A 12,077-nucleotide genomic window follows, 5' to 3' on the forward strand; every position below is an offset into this window, starting at 1 on the left:
GACCGAGCAATCACACTACTGGGTATTTGCCCTAAAGATTCAAATGTAGTGATCCAAAGGCATGTGCACCCGAACGTTTATAGCAGCAATGTCCATAATAGCCAAACTAATGAAAGAACCTAGATGTCCATCAACAGATGAAGAGGTGGTATATATATACAATGGAATACTATGCAGCCATCAAAAGAAATGAAATCTTGCCATTTGCAATGACGTGGATGGAACTAGAGGGTATTATGCTGAGCGAAATGAGTCAATCAGAGAAAGACAATTATCACATGATCTCCCTGATATGAGGAATTTGAGAGGCAAAATGGGGGGTTTTGGGAGTAGGGAAGGAAAACAATAAAACAAGATGGGATTGGAAGGGAGACAAACCATAAGAGACTCTTAATATCACAAAACAAACTGAGGGTTGCCAGGGGGAGGGGGTTAGGGAGAGCGTGATTGGGTTATGGACATTGGGGAGGGTATGTGCTATGGTGAGTGCTATAAAGTATGTAAGCCTGAAGATTCACAGACCTGTACCCCTGAGGCTAATAATACATTATATGTTAATAAAAACAACAACAACAACAAAAACTTCTATCTCATGCCCTTCCCTCAGGGAATTACTGGAGTATGTGTTTGACCAAAGGGAGAGGTTAGATCAACAAAGACATGGGATCTTGCAAAGACGAAGGTGGATGGAAATCCTGGGATGATGTTGAGACATCCCAGAAGGCAGCTTTGCAGGAATTCTAGGAATCGACAGCTTCATATTGAAACAGGAGTCTGGAACCAAAACCTCAGGAATAAAGAGAATTCCTTTACCTGGCTCTAGAGGTATTGCCCAAAAAGATGAAATCAATTATTATGCATTTGAATGGAGAGAAAACCTATACTGTTGGAGAAGTGGATGACAAGTCAGTGATAAATTCCTAGACATGCGATCAAAGGAAAACCTAGCAGATTGATATTGTTTTGACTACCATTCCGTGAGGCTCAGCTGAGAACCTGCTCCTTCAGCCCCTTTAAGGTTTTCAGAAGCTCCTAGTACCTTTCATAAAAGCCCTTCCTGTTTAATATACTGATGAGAATCTCTACAGCCTTCACGGAACCCCAGCTGATGCAACTTGTTATTAAAAACAAGAAGACAAAAGCCAATTGAGCACTGCACTGTTTGCCTCCAGGAAGAGAGAATTAGGGGCTGGGAAAGGCAGTACCAGGGACCACAGCTTTTTATTGTCATGTAGAATTTTTTGTCTTTTAAAGTTATATAATATTTAAGTTTGGTAAAAATTTGAAATAGTCAAGTAAACAAAAACTCATTTGAGAGATAACATGCAGTAAAACACTAAAACACACTGGGTTAAAAGAAAACACTCCACACCATCCATGCAGACCGCATCTTCTCTTTTTAAAAAGTGGCATGTGAGGGGCACCTGGTTGGCTCAGTCAGTTAACTGTCTGCCTTTGGCTCAGATCATGATCTCAGGGTCCTGGGATCCAGCTCCACCTTGGCGGGCCCTGCTTAGTGCAGAGACTGTTTCCCCCTCTCCCTCTGCTGCTCTCCCTGCTGGTGAAGGACACCTAGCCCTTCTTTTAGAAGCCAGAGGTCATCAAGGAGTTGGGACAGGCTGCTACACATTCTTGTCTCCTGTCTAGGCAGAGTCATTGGGGTCACATGTGTTTGCTAATCCGGTTCACTAAGATAGGAAGCCACAACAGACTTCGGGCCCAAACCTCAGGAATAAAGAGTCTTTTTTCTGGAATGTCCTCAATTTCTTATCAAGAATATATTTTTTAGGGGCACCTGGGTGACTTAGGTGTCCAATTCTTGATTTTGGCTCGGTCATGATCTCAGGGTCCTGAAATCGAGCCCCAAGGTGGGCTCCATGTTCAGTGGGGAATTTGCTTGAGGATCCTCTCTGTCTTTCTCCCTCTGCCCCTCCACCACCTGCTCGCTCTCTCTCTCTGAAATGAATAAATAAAATCTTTTTTAAAAAGAATGTATTTTTTAATGTTCTTCTCTTTCTCCTCCTCTCCCTTCCCCTCTCCTCCTCCTCTTTCTGTTTTGCTATAATTACAGATTCACAAATAATTTTCCAAAAACAGTACAGAGATGTCCCACACACCCTTCACCCAGCTTACCCCATAGTTGCATACTAGAGTAACATTATCAAAACCAGGAATCTGCATTTTCTCCCCCAGTGCACTGGGTTGCAGTAGGTAGCTTCAGTACTTGAAACCCCAGAAATCTCTTTCCATCTATCATACTAACAAAATAGGTTCACGGTTTTCAAAGGGCTGCCCTTTGAAGAGGAAGTGCTTTGAGTCCATTCCAAGCCAACTTTTGTGGTCTAAAAATCTGTAGTTTTCTGGTCTAATTTGCCTACGGAGAGCTGAAAATCACTGGAGAGGCAAAAACCTGAAACATTGCTGCAGATTCTCACTATAGAGAGCAGTATTGGCAGATGTTAACAGATAATCCAGGGACACATGCCCTCAGGAAAGGGACTAAAGGGCCAATGCATGTGATTATCTGAGAAGTTATCTGCATTTTTAAAATGAGCGATACATTTCTCACTTACATGGATTTTCTAACACAGATTTAGGTGGTGGGAAACACCATTAAAATAGAGGAAAACGGGGACGCCTGGGTGGCTCAGTGGGTTAAGCCGCTGCCTTCAGCTCAGGTCATGATCTCAGGGTCCTGGGATCGAGTCCCACATCGGACTCTCTGCTCAGCAAGGAGCCTGCTTCCCTCTCTCTCTCTGCCTGCCTCTCTGTCTACTTGTGATCTCTGTCTGTCAAATAAATAAATAAAATCTTAAAAAAAAAATAGAGGAAAACGGCGGACGCCCCCTCTCCGCGGGGGTGGGGGAGGGCTGGGTGGCTCAATAGGTCAGGCAGCTGCCTTCAGCTCAGGTCCTGATCTAAAGGCCCTAGGATCCAGCTCCACATTGGGCTCCCTGCTCAGGGGGGGGTCTGCTTCTCCCTCTGCCCTTCCGCACCCCCACGCCACATGCGCGCTCTATTTCAAATAAATAAAATCTTAACAATAATTTTAAAATAAAATAGAGGAAACATCCTATTCTAGGCCCTGAGAGCAATGAGCTCATTTTTCAAGGATTAAATCTCTTCTAAAGAAATACACGATTGGCGGCACCTGGGTGGCTCAGTGGGTTAAAGCCTCTGCCTTGGGCTCAGGTCATGATCCGAGGGTGCAGGGATCCAGCCCCGCATCAGGCTCTCCGCTCAGTGGGGAGCCTGCCTCTCTGCCTAATCGCGATCTTTGTCAAATAAAAATCTTTAAAAGAAAAGAAGAAATACACGATTGTCTCTTAAGATGGGCACAGGAACTCAACTGTACTCAAGTGTGTTAAAATTCACAGGAATTTGTCTCCTCTGCGGGGGGGGGGGGGGGTGTTCACTGTGAGGGTCAGCAAGCTGAGAGGAGGGGGACCCCTATTTCTTCATTGGTCATGGGCATCATAGCCTCACCCACAGGGTCACATCCCCGCTAAGAATGTGCCAGAGAAAGAAAGGCCCCAGGCCCTGCGGCCAGCAACAGCTAACACCCCCAAGTGCTGAGGGTCAGTGTGGACTGGAAGGACAGGAGAATCAGGAGAGCAAAAGAGAAGAGACAGGGGGGCAAAGAAAGAGAAGCAGGAGGCAAGGGAACGGAGAAGGGGGTGGTAAAGAGAGGCGGCCACCAAGGAGAGACTCCTGACCAAAGACCAGGAGGAGGGTGCCCTCAGCTTCCGAAGAGAAGCAGCAACACCCAGACTTCGAGCCCCTCCAGGCCGCCAGGCCCTGCCCGGAGACAGCCCCAGGCTGAGTCGGATGCCTCGCCTCCCCGAGAAATGGGAGGAAAACCAGGACCTCCTCAAGCAGAAGCCCAGCGGCTGCCACAGCAGCCTGGGGCTCCCAGACTGGAGTCACCTGGGAGGAGGTGGTGAGGTGGTCTTGGCTGAAGTGGGGGAACTGTAAGCCAGCACACACCGCCTCCCTAAGAGTAATCTTTACAGCGATAGGCGGCCCAGGCGCCTTCCCCAGCGCCTCCAGGTTACTAGAAGGCTCTCTGGCAGGCTGCTCGGCGGGCGCCGCCCAGCCGCGACCCCACGGAGCGTGCGCACGCGCCCCTGGGCAGAGGGGGAGCGGAGAGGCTGGGCAGCAGGCACGGACGTTGCCAGAAGTATCTTCCAAAAATCAATTGGAGCGCAGGTGCACTGCTCCGCAGACATGAAACGTGAGTTGCTTGTTGCTGCTCAGCCTAAAGGAGAGATCGCAGTTGCCCGCGGGGCTTTCAGTTTGCTGTTGTTTACTTGCGTGAGTGGAAGAAATCTGAGGGTGGAGGAGATCCAGTCCTTAAGTCTCAAAGAGTGTTGGGGGTCGAGACGGGCTGGTAGGGGCCGCTTTATGTGTCACGGTGAGCCGAATCCTAGCTAGGGCAGGACGCTAAGACTACAGGAAACCTGGAGCTGGACGGCGACTTCAGGGGCACGGGGAGGAGAAGGACATGGAGCTCTGGCCCCTACTTTTAGAACTGCGGGGCGCACATGTGTTCAGATCCCAGCACAGGTGTTTGCTCTGTTCGCCACGGTGGTCGCCTTCTCTGCTCGCTGAGCGCGGAAATCTCCGCCTCAGCCTGCCCTCTAGTGGAGGAGTGCGGCAGGACAGGCGCGCAGAGGCAGTGGTCCGACCCACTTCATGCAGTGTAGCGAGCATCATTACTGGCGGCAGGCTTGGCAGTTAAGAGAATGGCAATGGTTGCAGACCTCTATGAATCACCTCATTTAATCCCCACAAGGAAGAGGCGGTATTTATTATAAGCTACATTTTACAAATAAGGAAACTAAGACTTAGAGAGCTTCAACCCACCAGTGTCTACTGCCAGAATTAAATTGGTTCATACAGTTAACTGTCCTCTCAGTATCTCCTTAGTGCTGGTTCCTTTCTTTTGTGTTCCCCTGGCAAGCATTACACATGGGTTTACCTCATAAAATGAAGCAAGATAATAGGCTGCACTCTGGATCTTGCCGGGAAGCCCCCTTCTGAGCTTTCAAGCAATCCCCACTCCCAGAAAAGAAACTGGGACAGACACGAGGTATGGCCGGATCCCTGGTTTAGGGACCATTGAGCTCCTGAGGTGGAGTACTCTGGCCCACTACCACCTCCTAGTAGCAGGATTCCTGGAAGAGAAGGACAAATGCCAATCAGATTGGTGCTTGTTGACCAAGAAATCATAGTCAGGAGAGGTGAATATTTGGGGAATATTTCATCCATGTCACAACAAAACCCAGTCCTGACATAAAACCTGGTATTTATTCATATATACCAGCCTCGTTTTAAACATAACTGGAAGTACCTTAAACAAAAAACTGCAACTAGGACCTGGCTGGCTCAGTTGGTAGAGCATGTGACTCTTGGTCTCAGGGTTTTAAGTTTGAGCCCCACTTTGGGTGTAGAGATTACTTAAAAATCTTTTTAAAAAATTACAACTAGGGAAAATGAAAAACCAGATAAGGGGAGCCTGGGTGGCTCAGTCGGTTGAGTGTCTGACTCTTGATTTTGGCTCAGGTCATGATACCAGGGTCGTGAGATCAATCCCTGAGTCCAGCTCTGTGGTCAATGCAGAGTCTGCTTGAGACTCTCTCTCTCCTCTCCCACTGCCCCTCCCCCTGCCCATGCTCTAAGTAAGTAAAAAAATAAATAAATAATCTTTGAAAAAAAGAAAGAACATCAGATAAAATGAAGAGTACCAATATCTTGCTGGGAAGAAGACCAGCATGATTTAGATTGCTGAGCTCTCTACCAGCCAGTTCAAAGAGGGAAATACATTCATTACATGGCACCCAATGTCCACAAAGTAAAAAGAGACCAGAGTCTCAGGAGATGGCTCAGCTGTTCCTTTTCCTGAGACTGGGAGGAGTGCAATCCGTGTGCCCATGCTGTTGGTCCAGCATAATCCAGGGAGAGATTCCGGCTAATGTGAAATAGGTGCACGTGTATTCTTCGGTCAAACTGACAGGAGTTCCTCTCCCCACCCACCTTTTGATGTAGAGCATGACCATGAGTTCAGTGTTATTATACACTTGACATCATAGTCATTTGGGGTTGCTGATCAAAAGTAGGCTACAACAGAAAGAATACTCAGAGCCAGAACAGGCCTGTCTCCCCACAGAGTGATGACTAAACAGTTCACAATTCTTGTCTCCTGGAGCCCCCCTTTCCTAGGGCTCACCCACTTCTGCAGCCATATTCTTTCTTCAGATAGGCCCCAGGACTGTGGATTACATTTTTTTCTTCCTGAGTTATGGTCTCCATCCAGGCATGCTTCCTCGGGTTACCCTTTGACTGGACATGATTTTTCCCACATTTCCTTAGCACCATCCTTCCCCACACGGTGCTTCTCATTCCCTGTGTGCAGATTTGCCATAGCTTCCTTTCATCGGTGATGAACTTCCACCTAACTTCCCAGAAAGCCCTTTACCAGCTGTGTGAGTTCAGGCAAGTTACTAAACCTCTCTGAGCCTTGTTTTCCTCATTTCTAGTACTGACAGTGCCTATCTTGGAAGGCTGTTTGGAATTAGAGTGACTTGTATTAACAGAAACAGTAGTTCATTGCGTTGTTATTGTGCTAGACACAACGCTCAGCACTGAATGTGTAATTATTTGATTGAGTCATCTCAACAACCTTAGCACAGAGACCAAAAAAAGAGACTAAGCTATGTGTCTATATTCTTTCTTTTCCTGGGTATCTTTTTTTCCTTTCCCAATTTTCACTGAAAGGATTGCTTTCTGTGTTGTCATTTCAGACCAGGTGGTTTAAATGTAGAGCTTTAAGTTCTAGTGGATTTGTGATTATCCTGATATATTTTTTTAAAGATTTTATTTATTTATTTGACAGAGATCACAACTAGACAGAGAGGTGGGGGCAGGAGGGCGGGGGAAGCAGGCTCCCTGCTGAGCAGAGAGCCTGATGCGGGGCTGGATTCCAGTACCCTGGGATCATGACCTGAGCCAAAGGCAGAGGCTTTAACCCACTGAGCCACCTAGGCGCCCCCTACCCGGATATTTTTAACAAAGCTGTTTAAACTTATATTTTCAGGTAACATCAAAGATTAATCAGTATCTTTAGTCTTTCCCCTAAACCAAAGATACTTTCACTTTTTCCCTCCTCCTCTTCCCCCCACTGTAACTTCCCAGGATTCCCCAGGTTGGGTTAAAATCTTTTGGAACTGGACTCTCCTGTGGTTGGATGGACCATGTAGCAGGCAGAGGAAGAGGAGATAGACACGAAGCAGGAGCAAGGCCTTAGAGTGGCCACGGGCTTGAGGGCTGGGCACCCGTCAGGGGGCTGGTGTGTGAGCCCACGAATTTCTTGCTTCTACAGACACTGAGTCCCACTCGTTATGTCTGAGGCGGCACAGAGCAGAACCCAGAGGTCAGGGTGGGGAGAAGAGGAAGGCAAAAATCAGAGGGGCAGGTGGCCACACAGAAATGACCTTCATCGCAAGTCCCAGGCTCTGTCACAGCTGATGATTGAGCATGGGAGTGGTCTGACTGGAACTGACTTTTTGTGTGTGTATTAAAATACACAAAATGAAAATAGTAAAATACACAAAACATAAAACTTACCGACTTAACCATTTTTAAGTGTGCAGTTCAGTATTAAAGCTGTGCACTCTGTTGGGCTGCTATCACCACAATCCCTCCCGATACCCCTTCTCATCTTGTAAATCTGAAAGCCCATCTATTAAACAATAGCCCCCACTCTCCCCTTCCCCCAGCTTGAGCTGACTTTGAGGATGGGCTGGAGAAGATGCCACTCGTAAGTCTAAGGCCAATTAGGAGATTGCTGTAACCACCCAGGCAGGAGGGCACGAGGATCCCCATGTGAGAAAGAAGAAACAGGAAATGAATTTAATAATTAAACAGAAGCACATCCCTGTGCATGAGGCACGCACCAGACCAGCCCTGCCAAGGAGTCATTTCCTGCCGACTGGAGTCAGCCCCTGGCAAATGCAGGGCACCCTACTTGCTGTCAGTGCTCTACACAGCCCTTTCTGTACCCATTTCCCACATAATTGAAGGTCCCCAGATGGTCAAAATCTATCCCTTAGCTCATCCATGCCATTCCCTTTCAATTCCATCTCCATCCAGAGAAAATATGATCCTGTTACTCTCCTGCTTCAAACTCTGAATTCACATGGTTCTTCGATGCTGATAAAACCCCAAATCTCTAAGAGGCCCTGCATGGCTCCCCACTTCCCCCACCTCCCTGCAGGGTCTGCTCCAGTCCCTCCCCACCCACCTGTTTCCATGGCCCTCGGGCTTCCTTTGCTTGCTGCAGGTGTCACCACAGGTTTCACGTAGAAGCTGCTGTCAGGAGGTGCCTGGGCACAGCCACCATCCCCCAAACCCCTTTACAAACACACACACACACACACACACACACACACACACACACACACACACTGGCGCATCAGTTTTTGCCTAACTATGAGATCATGTATGAGAAAGCCCCATTATCGCTTCTTGGCCTTTTGGCTAAGATCAAGTGGAGAAAGCCCCATTAGCCTGTAAGTCTGTAAGTTCCAGGAGGAAGGGACCACGTGCCCTACGACAGCTGCAGTGCCTGGACATTCTCAGTATGCACTATTACAGTGAACTGAGTGAATAAGGTAACCTGCTCTCAAGCAAGTATGCTAAAGCCAGTTACACTTAGCTATAGGTGACTAGTAACAGCTAGGTGATCCTGGAGAGAGGCTGGAGAGGCGGCAAGCAAAGGAGGTATATGTTAAAGAGTTTGTATTAGTTTGCTCAGGCTGCCACAACAAAGTACCACAAATGGAGTGGCTTGCTGGAAGTTTGTTGTCTTAACCATTCTGGAGCTAGAAGTCTGAACTCAAGGTGTCAGCAGGGTTGGCCTGTCCCCTAGTTTCTGGTGGCCTTGGGCATTCATTGGTGTGTAGACATTATCCTGTGTCTTTACATTGTCTTCCATCTGTGTGTGCCTGTGTCCAAATCCCTCCCCCCCCCCGTTTTTAAAGATGTTATTTATTTTTTTTTTAAGATTTTATTTATTTATTTGACAGAGATCACAAGTAGGCAGAGAGGCAGGCAGAGAGAGGGAAAGCAGGCTATCCGCCGAGCAGAGAGCCCGATGCGGGGCTTGATCCCAGGACCCTGGGATCATGACCTGAGCCGAAGGCAGAGGCTTTAACCCACTGAGCCACCCAGGTGCCCCAAAGATTTTATTTTTAAGTAATCTCCATACCCAATGTAGGGCTTGAACTCACAACCCTGAGACCAAGAGTCCCATGCTCTACCGGCTGAGCAGGCCAGGTGCCCTTCCCTCTTTTTATAAGACCACCATCCTGATGACCTCATTTGAACTTGATTACCTCTGTAAAGACTCTTTCCAAATAAGATCATATGCTTAGGTACTGGCAGTTAAGACTTCCACCTATCTGTTTTGAGGGACACAGTTCAACCCATAATAGGGTTAAATATGGTCTCACCCCAAAGGAGTAGAGCTCAAACAAGCCCCACCAGGTGGAAATCCCACTGAGCACTTCATCCTATCCCATCCGATGACTTCAAAATCTCTGCAGTAAACTGGCTCCCAATCCCAACCTCAGTTTACCTGAATGTTGCCTCATTCACATCCTCTAACTTTCCCCACACTTACATTAGCTTCCACACCTGCCTTCACTTCAGTCTCCCACACAGCCTGGTCCAGAGTATGTTCCCCTCCTTTAATCTCTTGGTGATGTCAAAAATCTTCATGGTTACTGGCACACATATTTAATAAAAGTAGCAAACAATAAATATTTTGCGTTAAGTTAACAAACTTAGTGTAAATTGTCTATCTCAAAAGTAGCCGACAGGGGTGCCTGGGTAGCTCAGTGGGTTAAGTCTCTGTCTTCCGCTCAGATCATGACTTCAGGGTCCTGGAATCGAGCCCCACATTGGCTCTCTGCTCAGCAGGGAGCCTGCTTCCCCTCTCTCTCTGCCTGCCTCTCTGCCTACTTGTGATCTCTCTCTCTCTCTGTCAAATAAATAAATAAAATATTTTTTTTTAAAAAAGGCGACAGAGGAGGTAACATTTTTAAAAAGGATTTTAGTTATTTGAGAGTTTATATTTAGTTATTTGAGAGAGAGAGCACACATGGATTGGGCGGGGGCCAGGAGCAAAGAAAGAAGCAGACTCCCTGCTGAGCAGGGAGCCTGACTTGGGCCAGATCCCAGGATCCTGGGATCATAACCTGAGCCAAAGACGCTTAACCAACTGTGCCACCCAGGCACCCCAGGGGGTAGCATTTTTAATCAGCTCTCAAATGGACACCCAACACCTTGTTTCCAGTTTCAAATACTGTTCTTCCCTGAAAGAAACTAGAATGCAAGGCTTGGATGATAGCAGATTCCATGTCTCAGGGAAGAGAAGAATCAAGACAGGACTTTAATATTCTGTTGTTACCAGAAAGCAAGGATGCTTCAAGAATAGCAAGGAAAGTGTTAAAAAGGACAAAGGAAAGTGAAAGAATGGAACTCTTCAATAAACGGTGTTGGGAAAACTGGACAGCAACATGCAAAAGAATGAAACTGGACCACTTTCTCACACTATGCACAAAAATAAGCAGGAAATGGAACTGTAAAACTCCCAGAAGAAAATGTAGGCAGTAACCCAAAGAAAATGAAACCTCTAACTTGAAAAGATACATGTGCTCCTATATTTACCACAGCATTATTTACAATAGCCAAGATATGGAAGCAACCTAAGTTTCCATCAGTAGATGAATGGATGAAGATGTGGTAAACACCCCCCAACATACACATGCAGTGGAATGTTAGCCATAAAAAACACTGAAGTCTTGCATTTGTAATAACATAGATGGATCTAGAAAGTATAATGCTAAGTGAAATAAGTCAGAGAGAGACAAATACTGTATGATTTCTCCGAATGTAGAATTTAAGAACCAAAATAAATGAGTAAAGGGGGGGAAAAAAAGAGGGACAAACCAAGAGACAGACTCTTAAATACAGAGAACAAATTGATGGTTACCAGAGGTGTGGGGGGGATGGGTGAAACAGGTGAAGGGGATTAAGAATACACTTGTCATGATGAGCAAGGAGTAATGTATAAAATTGTTGAATCACTATATTTTACACCTGAAACTAATATAAAACTAGTATAACACTATGTTAATTATACTTGAGTTTTTAAAAGAGATTAAATAAATAAATTAAATAAAAAGGACAAAGGCACCAAGGAGCTTAAAGGAGCTCCCATTGTTCACCTGAAGACAGTTGAACATGAGAGGAAAGAGGGTGGGGGGGGGATGATAATTAGGATTCATTGAAGTAAATGAGGCTGTAGAAGGCCGTGAGATCATTACAATACTCAAAAGATAAAAGCTAATATAAAGCGCACAAAAGATGGCTTGTAATAGAAAAGAATGGAGTTCTTAAAAATTGATTTTAATAAAAAGGGAATTGTTCGTTTTGTTTCTTCTATCAATTATGTGTCTGCTTATGAAGAGAGAGAGGTGTGCTTTCATCTATGTAAGTAGAAAAGAATGCTCAGAAAGCCAAGAAGCCCCACTGTAAATATGGGCTTTAGCAGAAATGAGGAAGTCTGACAAGGGGCGAGGTCAGACACAACAATGAAAGAGAAGGTGGTTTCAATAGGAGATACCAAGACAATAAATTAACCAAAACATCATTGAAGGAGAGAGCTAATAAGGTCAACCCAGTTAGTTCTTATCTCCTAGAAGATTCTAGATTGCACTACTAACTACAATAAAATATAAGGATTGCATCAGATTTAATAATGCTAATAGATCTAGCAGTATGTCATAATGAGAGAAATGTATTATGCGACACCAGGCAAGAGGGATTTTTTTAAGTATGCTATGTTAAGGGGACAAAATGGGTTGCAACATTCTAATATGTATGCCCTTTAGAAGTTTTATCCTTCAGTGAGATTCAATTTCACATCCACAGACCTGGCTATAAAGTAATACCAAGTGCTGATGAGAAAACTTGGAGGCTTCATACACAGCTGGGGGGATGCGAAACGGGGT

The 12,077-nt window shown here is 45.9% G+C and overlaps 1 long non-coding RNA gene across 2 annotated transcripts in view; it reads left to right on the top strand.

The window, feature by feature from the left end:
• Positions 1 to 4,116: 4,116 nt before the first annotated feature.
• LOC125101837 (uncharacterized) overlaps positions 4,117 to 12,077 on the top strand; it is a 30,789-nt gene continuing 22,828 nt past the window's right edge. For both annotated transcript variants that reach the window (XR_007127948.1, XR_007127949.1), the window contains exon 1: positions 4,117 to 4,234. This is a non-coding gene — a long non-coding RNA (uncharacterized LOC125101837). The remainder of the gene's footprint in view (positions 4,235 to 12,077) is intronic.

Source organism: Lutra lutra, chromosome 6, assembly GCF_902655055.1.
Source record: "Lutra lutra chromosome 6, mLutLut1.2, whole genome shotgun sequence".
NCBI lineage: Eukaryota > Metazoa > Chordata > Mammalia > Carnivora > Mustelidae > Lutra > Lutra lutra.